The following is a 10,749-nucleotide window of genomic DNA, read 5'->3' as shown; positions in this document are numbered from 1 at the left end:
GTCAAATTATGGCCAGTAGATGGAGCTGACGATTATAGGAAATCACTATGTTTATTGAAATGCGGTCAGAATTTTTCATGGCTGGATGAATACTTCATCGCTTTAACTGATAATCGCGCAGTCGTGCGGCGTTGCACCCAAACAAAATTGACGTCCGTTTTCCCCCCCCACACAAATGGAGCGTTATTTTGGTAGTATTTGATCACCTCTGCAGTTTTTATTTTTTTGCTCTATAAACAAAAAAAGAGGGCCAATTTTGAAAAAAAAAAAAAAAAGCTATTTTTTGTACTTTTTGCTATAATAAATATCCCCAAAAAATATATAAAAAAAACGAATTTCTTTCTCAGTTTAGGCCAGTGTTTCTCAAATCCAGTCCTCAGGGCCCCCCAACAGGTCATGTTTTCAGGATTTCCCTCAGATGAAACGGCTGTGGTAATTGCTAAGGCAGTGAAACTGATCAAATCACCTGTGAAAAATAATGGAAAACCTGAAAACATGACCTGTTGGGGGGGCCTGAGGACTGCATTTGAGAAACACTGGTTTAGGCCAATATGTAGCCTATTTTTGGTAAAAAAAATAAATAAAAAAATGGCAATAAACGTATATAGATCGGTTTGCGCAAACAAAATAGGTCTACATACGTCTACAAAATAAATACGTCTACAAAATAGGGGATAGATTTATGGTATTTTTATTATACATTTTTTTTTTTTACTAGTAATGGCGGCGATCTGCAATTTTTTTTTTTTATCGTGACTGCGACATTATGGCGGACACATCGGACACTTTTGACACTATTTTGGGACCATTGTCATTTATACAGCGATCAGTGCTTTAAAAATGCTCTGATTACTGTATAAATGACACTGGCAGGGAAGGGGGCAATGAAGAGGTTAAGTGTGTACTAGGGAGTTATTCTAACTGTAGGGGGGGTGGTCTATCACTGACATAACAGCGGTCACTGCTCCCAATGACAAGGAGCAGTAGATCGCTGTCATGTCTCTAGTCAGAACAGGGAAATGCCTTGTTTACAAAGGCATCTCCTCGTTCTTCCGCTCTGTGACGCAATCGCAGGCCTCCTGGTGGACTGCCATTAGGTATAAGGTAGAAATCCTTGGACCCTTTATCAGACTCTACACTGGTGCAGTGGGTCCTGGGTTCCTCCTGGTGCACGACAATGCCGGGCCTCATGTGGAACCAGTCCCTGGAGGAGGAAGGAATTGATACCACTGAATGGCCTCCACGGTTGCCTGACCCAAATCCAGTAAAACACCTCGGGGACATTATGTTTCGGACCATCCAAAGCCGCCAGGTTGCGCCTCAGTCTGTTTGGGATCTCAGTGATGCCCTGGTCCAGATCTGGGAGAAAGTACCCCAGGACAGCATCTGTCGTCTCATTAGGAGCATGCCCCGACGTTGTCAGGCATGCATACAAGCACGTGGGGGGCCACACAAACTACTGAGGACCATTTTGTGTTACTGCAATGAAATTTCAGCAAAATGGACTAGTCTGCTGCTTAATTTTTTCACTTTGATTTTCAGGGTGTCTTTGAATTAGGTTGATGATTTTATTTCCATCAAACGTTGTGGCCTCCTTTTGTTCCTAACACTTTACCCAGTCCATACCATTATAGATCCCAACACATTACCCAGGCCATACCAGTATAAATCCTAACACATTACCCAGTCCATACCATTATAGGTCCTAACACATTACCCAGTCCATACCAGTATAGATCCTAACACATTACCCAGTCCATACCAGTATAGATCCTAACACATTACCCAGTCCATACCAGTATAGATCCTAACACATTACCCAGTCCATACCAGTATAGATCCCAACACATTACCCAGTCCATACCAGTATAAATCCTAACACATTACCCAGTCCATACCATTATAGGTCCTAACACATTACCCAGTCCATACCAGTATAGATCCTAGCACATTACCCAGTCCATACCAGTATAGATCCTAACACATTACCCAGTCCATACCAGTATAAATCCTAACACATTACCCAGTCCATACCAGTATAGATCCTAACACATTAGCCAGTCCATACTTTTCATGGAGACACTTACTCTACATCTCCAAACAACACCCCAAGACACCATTCACATTCTGCTATGCTACAGACCACCAGGACCAAACACAAATATCCTGATACCCTTCACCGAATTCATTTCGCTACACACTTTGAAAACCAAAAACATTCTGGTTCCCAGGGATTTCAACCTCTGGGCAAACACCGCCGAAGACCTCATCGCCACCGCCTGCATCAACCAACTGGAAGAACTAGGTCTTCAGCAATTCATAAAGGCTCCCATGCATGGTTCAGGGCACACGCTGGACCTCATCTTCAAACAAAATATGGACATCAACATACTCGACAACATACCGCTACCATGGACGGACCACCACGCCATCAAATTTAAAATCGCCTCCAACACCACCCTCCGAAAACCGAACCACGCAACAACACACTGCACCAGATCGCAGAAGAAGCTACACTCGTAACTCTTCAAAACCACATTATCAACCAAAATAGCAATGCAAAACCTAAACCACTCAACAGAACAAACACTCAGCTCCTTAAACAAGGCATTACTACAAACAGGAGATTCAGTCGCTCCAAAACGCAGAGCACCCATTCATAATAAAAACTCTGGATGGTTTAATGGCACTCTTAGCCCTTCTACACACGGTCGGAGATTCCGATGGAATGTGTCCGATCGGACCGTTTTGTCGGATATTCCGACGGTGTGTGGTCTACATCGGACTGTTTCCGTCGGAGTATCCGACGGACCAAGTTTTCCAACTTGTTGGTAAAATTTTCAGACAAAATGCTCCGATCGGACATACTCCGATCATGTGTAGAGAATTCTGATCGGACAAAGTGCCACGCATGCTCAGATCAAATTCCTACACCAAAGCTATTGGCTACTAGCGTGAACGTAGTCCCGTCGTAACAAAATAACGCCATCACGTTGGATTTTCAACTTTGTCCAACCGTGTGTATACAACAGTTTCGAACAAAATCCGACGGACAAAATCTGACGGATTTGGTTGTCGGAATCTCCGACCGTGTGTACAAGGGCTAACTCTACTGAACCAGGAATTCGGAAGAGCTGAAAGAGCATGGAGAAGAAATTCTACAAAGGAAAACCTCACAAACTACAAAACAACGACAATGAAATACCACAAAGCAATCTTCAAAGCAAAAAAAGAACATTTCTCAAACACCATCTCAAAAGCCTTAAACCGCCCTCGCAAACTTTTCAAACTAGTCGCCCAGACTATGAACCCTACCTGTCTAGAGCCCCCTGCAAACGAAGTGCAAGATTTCTGCAACAAGTTATCAGATTTTTTTACCAACAAAATTGACAACATTTGGAAAATAATTCAACAGGAAAAAACCACCAACCTTATTCAACAAAAGAAAAAAGAGGAAATCGACTCGAACATCACTCAATCACCAAATTTTTCACTGATCACGATCACCACTGACACCACCAAAAACATCATCAGAAGCCTCCGAGACAGCACTTCACCCAATGACATCATTCCCACAAAACTCCTGAAAGAATGTTCCAACATCTTGGCTCCCACAATAACACATCTCGTAAATCAGTCATTCAAAGAAGGGATTGTTCCGACCGTCCTCAAGCAAGGCATCATCAAACCCCTTCTAAAGAAACCCAACCTCGACCCCAAAGACCCTAACTACTGCAGACCGGTAACAAGCCTGAACACCATCTCCAAAATGATGGAGAAAGCAGTAGTAAAACAGCTTCAACTCCATCTGGACTCAAACAAACTCTTGGACCCACTTCAATCGGGCTTCCACCCAGGCCATAGCACAGAAACGGCACTTCTCAAAATATGAGATGACGCCCTGGAAGCAGCAAATGATGGAGGATCAAGTCTCCTGGTACTTTTGGACCTCAGTGCAGCATTTGACACAGTGTACCACAATACTCTACTCATACGCCTCAAAGAAGTAGCAGGAGTCACAGATTCCAATCTACCATGGTTCGCATACTTCTTAGGTAATCAAACACAGACAGTGAAACTAGGAGCCTTCACCTCTGAAACTCTGGAAATTTCGTATGGAGTCCCTCAAGGATCACCTTTGTCTCCCGTGCTCTTCATCTGTCCTCTCTTCAAAATCATCAGGAAAACGGACCTATGCTTCCACTCATACGCAGATGACACTCAACTCTACTATCGCATCACCGGACAAAATGACCAATACCAGGAACTAGAAAAATGCCTCACATTGATAGATGACTGGATGACCACGAGCTCCCTCAAACTCAATGGATCCAAAACAGAGCTTCCTCTCCTCAACGCAAACAGAAATACAAAAACAAAGACCCCTTGGACACCACCCACAATCCTTGGACAGACCATCTCCCCAATGTCAGTACTAGAATCCCTTTAGGACCCAGCACAACTCACCTGACACAGCCTGTGTCTGGGAAACAACAGTGATTGGCCAGCTCACGTTTAAATCACCTGTATCAGCATTCAGTCAGTGCTCGTGTTAGAGTTCACTCGTGTTTGATCCAGCTGATATTTGCTCTGTGACTTTCGTGTTTGACCCGGCTTGTTTGACCCTCCTTACTTGCTTCTGATTCGGTACCGTTTGGATTCTGATCTACCTGTGTATGACCCAGCTTGCCTAGACTACGCTTTTCCTGATTCTACTAGTACCCTCATCTGCAGCAGTGAACTACAAGGTCCAGCAATCATCTATCCTCATCTACAGCAGTGAACTACAAGGTCCAGCAATCATCTATCCTCACCTACAGCAGTGAACTACAAGGTCCAGCAGTCATCCACCTTCGTCTGCAGCGGTGTACTACAAGTCCCAGCTGACCTGCTCTGCTTAAACCTGCTCATGGTATGTGCTTTGAACTCTTTGTATAATCAGCACACCTGAACTGTTACTTGTTATCTGCACCTAGCCTGACATTAACACGAGCCCAATACATAAAGGGAAACCTATCATGAATCCTGAACAGGCTCAGTTGTTTACACAAGAACTTTGCCGTTTATCACATCAAGTTCAGGAAATGGCCACAGAGCTCACCAAGGTGCAATCTCCTTCTACTACCACCATTACAAAAACTCCATCTGAACCAAAAATTCCTTTGCCCGACCGGTTTTCTGGTGACCGTAAAGCGTAGTCTAGGCAAGCTGGGTCATACACAAACGGTACCGAATCAGAAGCAAGTATGGAGGGTCAAACAAGCCGGGTCAAACACGAAAGTCACAGAGCAAATATCAACTGGATCAAACACGAGTGAACTCTAACACGAGCACTGACTGAATGCTGATACAGGTGATTTAAACGTGAGCTGGCCAATCACTGTTGTTTCCCAGACACAGGCTGTGTCAGGTGAGTTGTGCTGGGTCCTAAGGGGATTCTAGTACTGACACCCAAGCACCAAAGCCAAAAGTCTCAGAGTGCACAAATAGGATCAGTAGTCAGTGGATCTCACTATCTTCTCCGCCTGCTACGTAGACTTATCCCCTTCATTTCAGAAAAAGAGAAAGCAGTAGTAGTTTGAACAATCATCAATTCCCAACTCAACTATGCAAACTCCCTCTACATAGGACTACCCAAATACCAGATTGCACGCCTACAAGTCGTCCAAAACAAGGCAGCAAGACTAGTCACAGGAAGAAAAAAAACTGGGAATCCATCTCCCTATACCTTAGGACCCTACACTGGCTAACCGTAAAGGATCGGATCACTTTCAAGACCCTCTGCCTCACCCACAAATGCCCACAAGGAAACACTCCTCAATACCTATGTGACAAAATAAAACACTACACACCAAATCGCAACCTCCGATCAACTAACCAAAACCTCCTCCTCATCCCCAAATCCCACTACAAAGCAAAGGGAGAAAGAACATTCACAGTCCAAGGACCACGACTATGGAACACTCTACCCACTAACATCCGCATGGAAGAAAACCATTGGGCCTTCAGAAAAAAACTCAAGACTCATCTCTTCTAATGAACAGGAAGCACAGGACGGAGCAAGCGCCTTGAGGTGATTCAGTTCGCAGTTGTAGCGCTATACAAATCATTCATTCATTCATACCAGTATAGCTCCCAACACATTACACAGTCTATACCAGTATAGATCCTAGCACATTACCCAGTCCATACCAGTATAGATCCTAGTACATTACCCAGTCCATACCAGTATAGATCTTAACACATCACCCAGTCCATACCAGTATAAATCCTAACACATTACCCAGTCCATGCCAGTATAGATCCTAACACATTACCCAGTCCATACCAGTATAGATCCTAACACATTACCCAGTCCATGTCAGGATAGTTCCCAACACATTACCCAGTCCATACCAGTATAGATCCTAACACATTACCCAGTCCATACCAGTATAGATCTTAACACATCACCCAGTCCATACCAGTATAAATCCTAACACATTACCCAGTCCATACCAGTATATATCCTAACACATTATCCAGTTCATACCAGTATAGATCCTAACACATTACCTAGTCGATGTCAGTATAGATCTTAACACATCACCCAGTCCATATCAGGATAGGTCCTAAGACATTATCCAGTCCATAGGGATGGAGGCAACTGACCTTACCCAGTCACCACCTCATTTAACCACTTCCCGACCAGCGCACGACTATGTACGTCGATAGAATGGCACGGGCAGGCATATTGGCGTACAGGTACGTCCAATATTCAATGCTGCCCTGCCATCGGGAGCGCGCCGCCGGCGGTCGAGCTCCCACGCTGGTCGGGACCCCCGTGAGTCCGGTCGCGGGACCCGCAGACTCGATCGCCGCGGGCATCCCCGCGATCGTCTCACGGAGCGGCCGAATGGAGGAAATGCCGAGTAAACAGCATTTCTCCATTCTGCCTAGCAACTAGTGACGCTGATCTCTGCTCCATGTGATTGGAGCAGAGATCAGTGTTCACTAAATGAAAGCCCAACCCCCCCACAGTTAGTAACACACCCCTAGGAACACTTAACCCCTACACTGCCACCCACTGGTTAACCCTTTCACTGCCAGTGTCATTTACACAGGAATCACTGCATTTATATAGCAGCGATTACTGTATAAATGACAATGGTCCCAAAAATGTCCGATGGGTCCCCCACAATGTCGCAGTCACAATAAGAATCGCTGATCGCCGCCATTACTAGTAAAAAAAAAAATAATAAAAAATTATTAATAAAAATGCTATAAAACTATCCCTATTTTGTAAACGCTATAACTTTTGCGCAAACCAATAAATAATTGCGCTTATTGCGATTTTTTTTTACCAAAAATATGTAGAAGAATACGTATCGGCCTAAACTGAGGGAAAAAAAAGTTTTTTTATATATTTTTGGGGGATATTTATTATAACAAAAAGTAAAAAATAATGCGTTTTTTTCAAAATTGTCGCTCTATTTTTCTTTGTAGCGCAAAAAATAAAAACCGCAGGGGTGATCAAATACCACCAAAAGAAAGCTCTATTTGTGGGGAAAAAAGGACGTCAATTTTGTTTGGGAGCCACTTCGCACGACCGCGCAATTGTCAGTTAAAGCGACGCAGTGCCGAATCGCAAAAAGTGGTCTGGTCTTTGACCAGCAAATTGGTCCGGACTGAAAGTGGTTAAAGTCCCAACATTCTCTTTTTCTTCTAAATAGATCCTAACACATTACCCAGTCCATATTAGTATAGATCTTAACAAATTACCCAGTCCATACCCATATAGATCCTAACACATTACCCAGTCCATACCCATATAGATCCTAACACATTACCCAGTCCATACCCATATAGATATCCAGCATGAGATTTTTTGCCCCATTGAGATCTGATGTGTTTTCAAAGTGTTCCTTTCATTTTCTTTGAGCAGTGTATAAACTTGTATTGTTTAGGAGATCTTCACACTGCATTCAGCCAGTGACGTCACCAGCGCATGTGCTGTGAAGGGACAGCATACCCGTGCCATCCTTTCAGAGCTCTCTGCCATGGCCAAGGCTCCTGCACAGGATTGATGTCATCTTGGCTTGGCCAGTCAGACAGCTGGAGAATTCAAACCCAGACGGAAGATCGGGTGAAGAAAGCCCTGTTAGTGGTGACAGGCCGCCGCTGGAGGGGCTTCGTTCTAAGATAAGCATTTCATAATGTGCTAGGATGGGATGCATACTAACACATTATGCCATTGTCTTGCAGATTTTTCTTATTTTTTTAAAGGCCATCTTTGTCCAGAGCTCAAAAACATCCCGGCTCTTCTCCCACTTAGGATTGCCACCTGTCCGGTTTTGACCCGGACAGTCCGGGTTTGGACTCATGTGCCCGGTTTTCAAGCCACCTGAAACCCGGGCACATATAGCTGCAATTCAAACTTGAGCGGCGCATCCCGATTCCCGCACACGCGATCAGTTTTGCACATTTATTACTGCCTGTGCGCTCCGCCAACGAGCCAAGCTCAGCGATGAACAGCAGGCGACATGCGTACCTATTCAGCCTGTGATTGGCTGACTAGGTCAGGTGCGGGCAGCGGACACGAGGATCTCCGATTAGCTCGGGGAACCTGCTCACACGTGGAGGCGGAGCTGGACTGTGGGTGATCGCGGCCGCCCGGAGTCCCGCCTCCTTGCCTGGCGTGTGCTCTGCTGTGTCTCATCAAGACCTCAGGTATCTTTCTCATGTGCCCTCTCACCCCCCTCTGTCAGCCACTCCCCCTCTGTAAAACACTCCCCATCTGTCAGCTCCCCTCCCAGTTACCCCCCCATATCGGTTACCCCCCCTCTGTCAGCTCCCCCCTGTCAGCTACCCTCCCCTGTCAGCTCCCCTCCCCTGTCAGTTACCCCCCTATCAGTTACCCCCCTCTGTCAGCTTCCCTGTCAGTTACCCCCCTCTGTCACTTACCCCCCTATCGGTTACCCCCCTCTGTCAGCTCCCCTCCCCAGTCAGCTACTCCCCCTGTCAGCTACCCCCCATCAGTTACCCCCCTCTGTCAGCTCCCCTCCCCAGTCAGCTACCCCCCCGTAAGCCACTCCCCCCTGTCAGCTCCCCTCCCCTGTCAGGTACTCCCCTCTGTCAGCCCCCCTCTGTCAGTTACCCCCCTCTGTTAGCTACCCTCCCCAGTCAGCTACCCCCCCTGTAAGCCACTCCCCCTCTGTCAGCTCCCCTCCCCTGTCAGCTACCCCCATCAGCTATTCCCCCCTCTGTCAGCTCCCCAACTCTGTCAGTTACCCCCCCCCCCCATCAGCTCCCCTGTCAGCTCCCCTCCCCTCCCCTGTCAGCTACTCTCCCCCCATTCAGCTATTCTCCCCCATTCAGCTACCCTCCCCTCTCTGTCAGCTACTCCTCACCTCTCTGTCAGTTACCTCCTTCTGTCAGCTACTCCTCCCCCCTCTCTGTCAGCTACTCCTCCCCCCTCTCTGTCAGTTACCCCCTCCCCCTGTCAGCTACCCCCCCTCTGTCAGCTACTCCCCCCTCTGTCAGCTACTCCCCCCCTCTGTCAGCTACTCCCCCCCTCTGTCAGCTCCCCTCCCTAGTCAACTACCCCCCCTCTGTCAGCTACCCCTCTTTATTCAGCTATTCTCTCCCCTCATTCAGCTATTCTCTCCCCTCTGTCAGCTCCCCTCCCCTGTCAGCTACCCCCCATCAGCTATTCCCCCCTCTTTCAGCTACTCCCCTCCCCTGTCAGCTACCCCCTCTGTCAGTTACCACCCCTCTGTCAGCTCCCCTCCCCTGTCAGCTACCACTCTCTGTCAGTTACCCCCCCCCCTGTCAGCTCACCTCCCCTCTGTCAACTACTCCCCCCTCATTCAGCTATTCTCACCTCTCTGTCAGCTACTCTGCCAGCTACTCTGCCCCCTCTGCCAGCTACTCTGCCCCCTCTGCCAGCTACTCCCCCCCTCTGTCAGCTACTCTGCCCCCTCTGTCAGCTACTCTCCCCCTCTGTCAGCTACTCCCCCCCTCTGTCAGCTCCCCTCCCTAGTCAACTACCCCCCCTCTGTCAGCTACCCCTCTTCATTCAGCTATTCTCTCCCCTCATTCAGCTGTTCTCTCCCCTCATTCAGCTATTCTCCCCCCTCTGTCAGCTCCTCTCCCCTGTCAGCTACCCCCCATCAGCTATTCCCCCCTCTTTCAGCTACTCCCCTCCCCTGTCAGCTACCCCCTCTGTCAGTTACCACCCCTCTGTCAGCTCCCCTCCCCTGTCAGCTACCCCTCTCTGTCAGTTACCCCCCCCTGTCAGCTCACCTCCCCTCTGTCAACTACTCCCCCCTCATTCAGCTATTCTCACCTCTCTGTCAGCTACTCTGCCCCCTCTGCCAGCTACTCTGCCCCCTCTGTCAGCTACTCTGCCCCCTCTGCCAGCTACTCTGCCCCCTCTGTCAGCTACTCTGCCCCCTCTGTCAGCTACTCTGCCCCCTCTGTCAGCTACTCCTCCCCTCTCTGTCAGCTACCCCCTCCCCCTGTCAGCTACCCCCTCCCCCTGTCAGCTACCCTCTCCCCAGTTAGCTACCCCCCCTCTGTCAGCTACTCCCCCCCTCTGTCCCCCCCTCTGTCAGCTACTCCCCCCCTCTGTCCCCCCCTCTGTCAGCTACTCCCCCCCTCTGTCAGCTACCCCCCCCCCTCTGTCAGCTACCCTCCCCTCTGTCAGCTACCCCCCCCTCTATCAGCTACCCCCCCTGTCAGCTACTCCCCCCCTCTGTCAGCTACCCC

At 47.9% G+C, this 10,749-nt stretch overlaps 1 protein-coding gene across 1 annotated transcript in view; it reads left to right on the top strand.

Annotated features, from left to right (window-relative positions):
- The window catches only part of LOC143955486 (uncharacterized), a 42,741-nt gene that overhangs the window by 19,832 nt on the left and 12,160 nt on the right, over positions 1 to 10,749 (top strand). The gene's annotated exons all lie outside the window — the stretch shown is intronic.

This window comes from Lithobates pipiens, unplaced genomic scaffold (genome assembly GCF_037356315.1).
Source record: "Lithobates pipiens isolate NorthernLeopardFrog02 unplaced genomic scaffold, aLitPip1_a1.2 Scaffold_35, whole genome shotgun sequence".
Lineage (NCBI taxonomy): Eukaryota > Metazoa > Chordata > Amphibia > Anura > Ranidae > Lithobates > Lithobates pipiens.
Note: the sequence above shows the minus strand (reverse complement) of the source record. Positions and strands in the feature narration are given on the sequence as shown.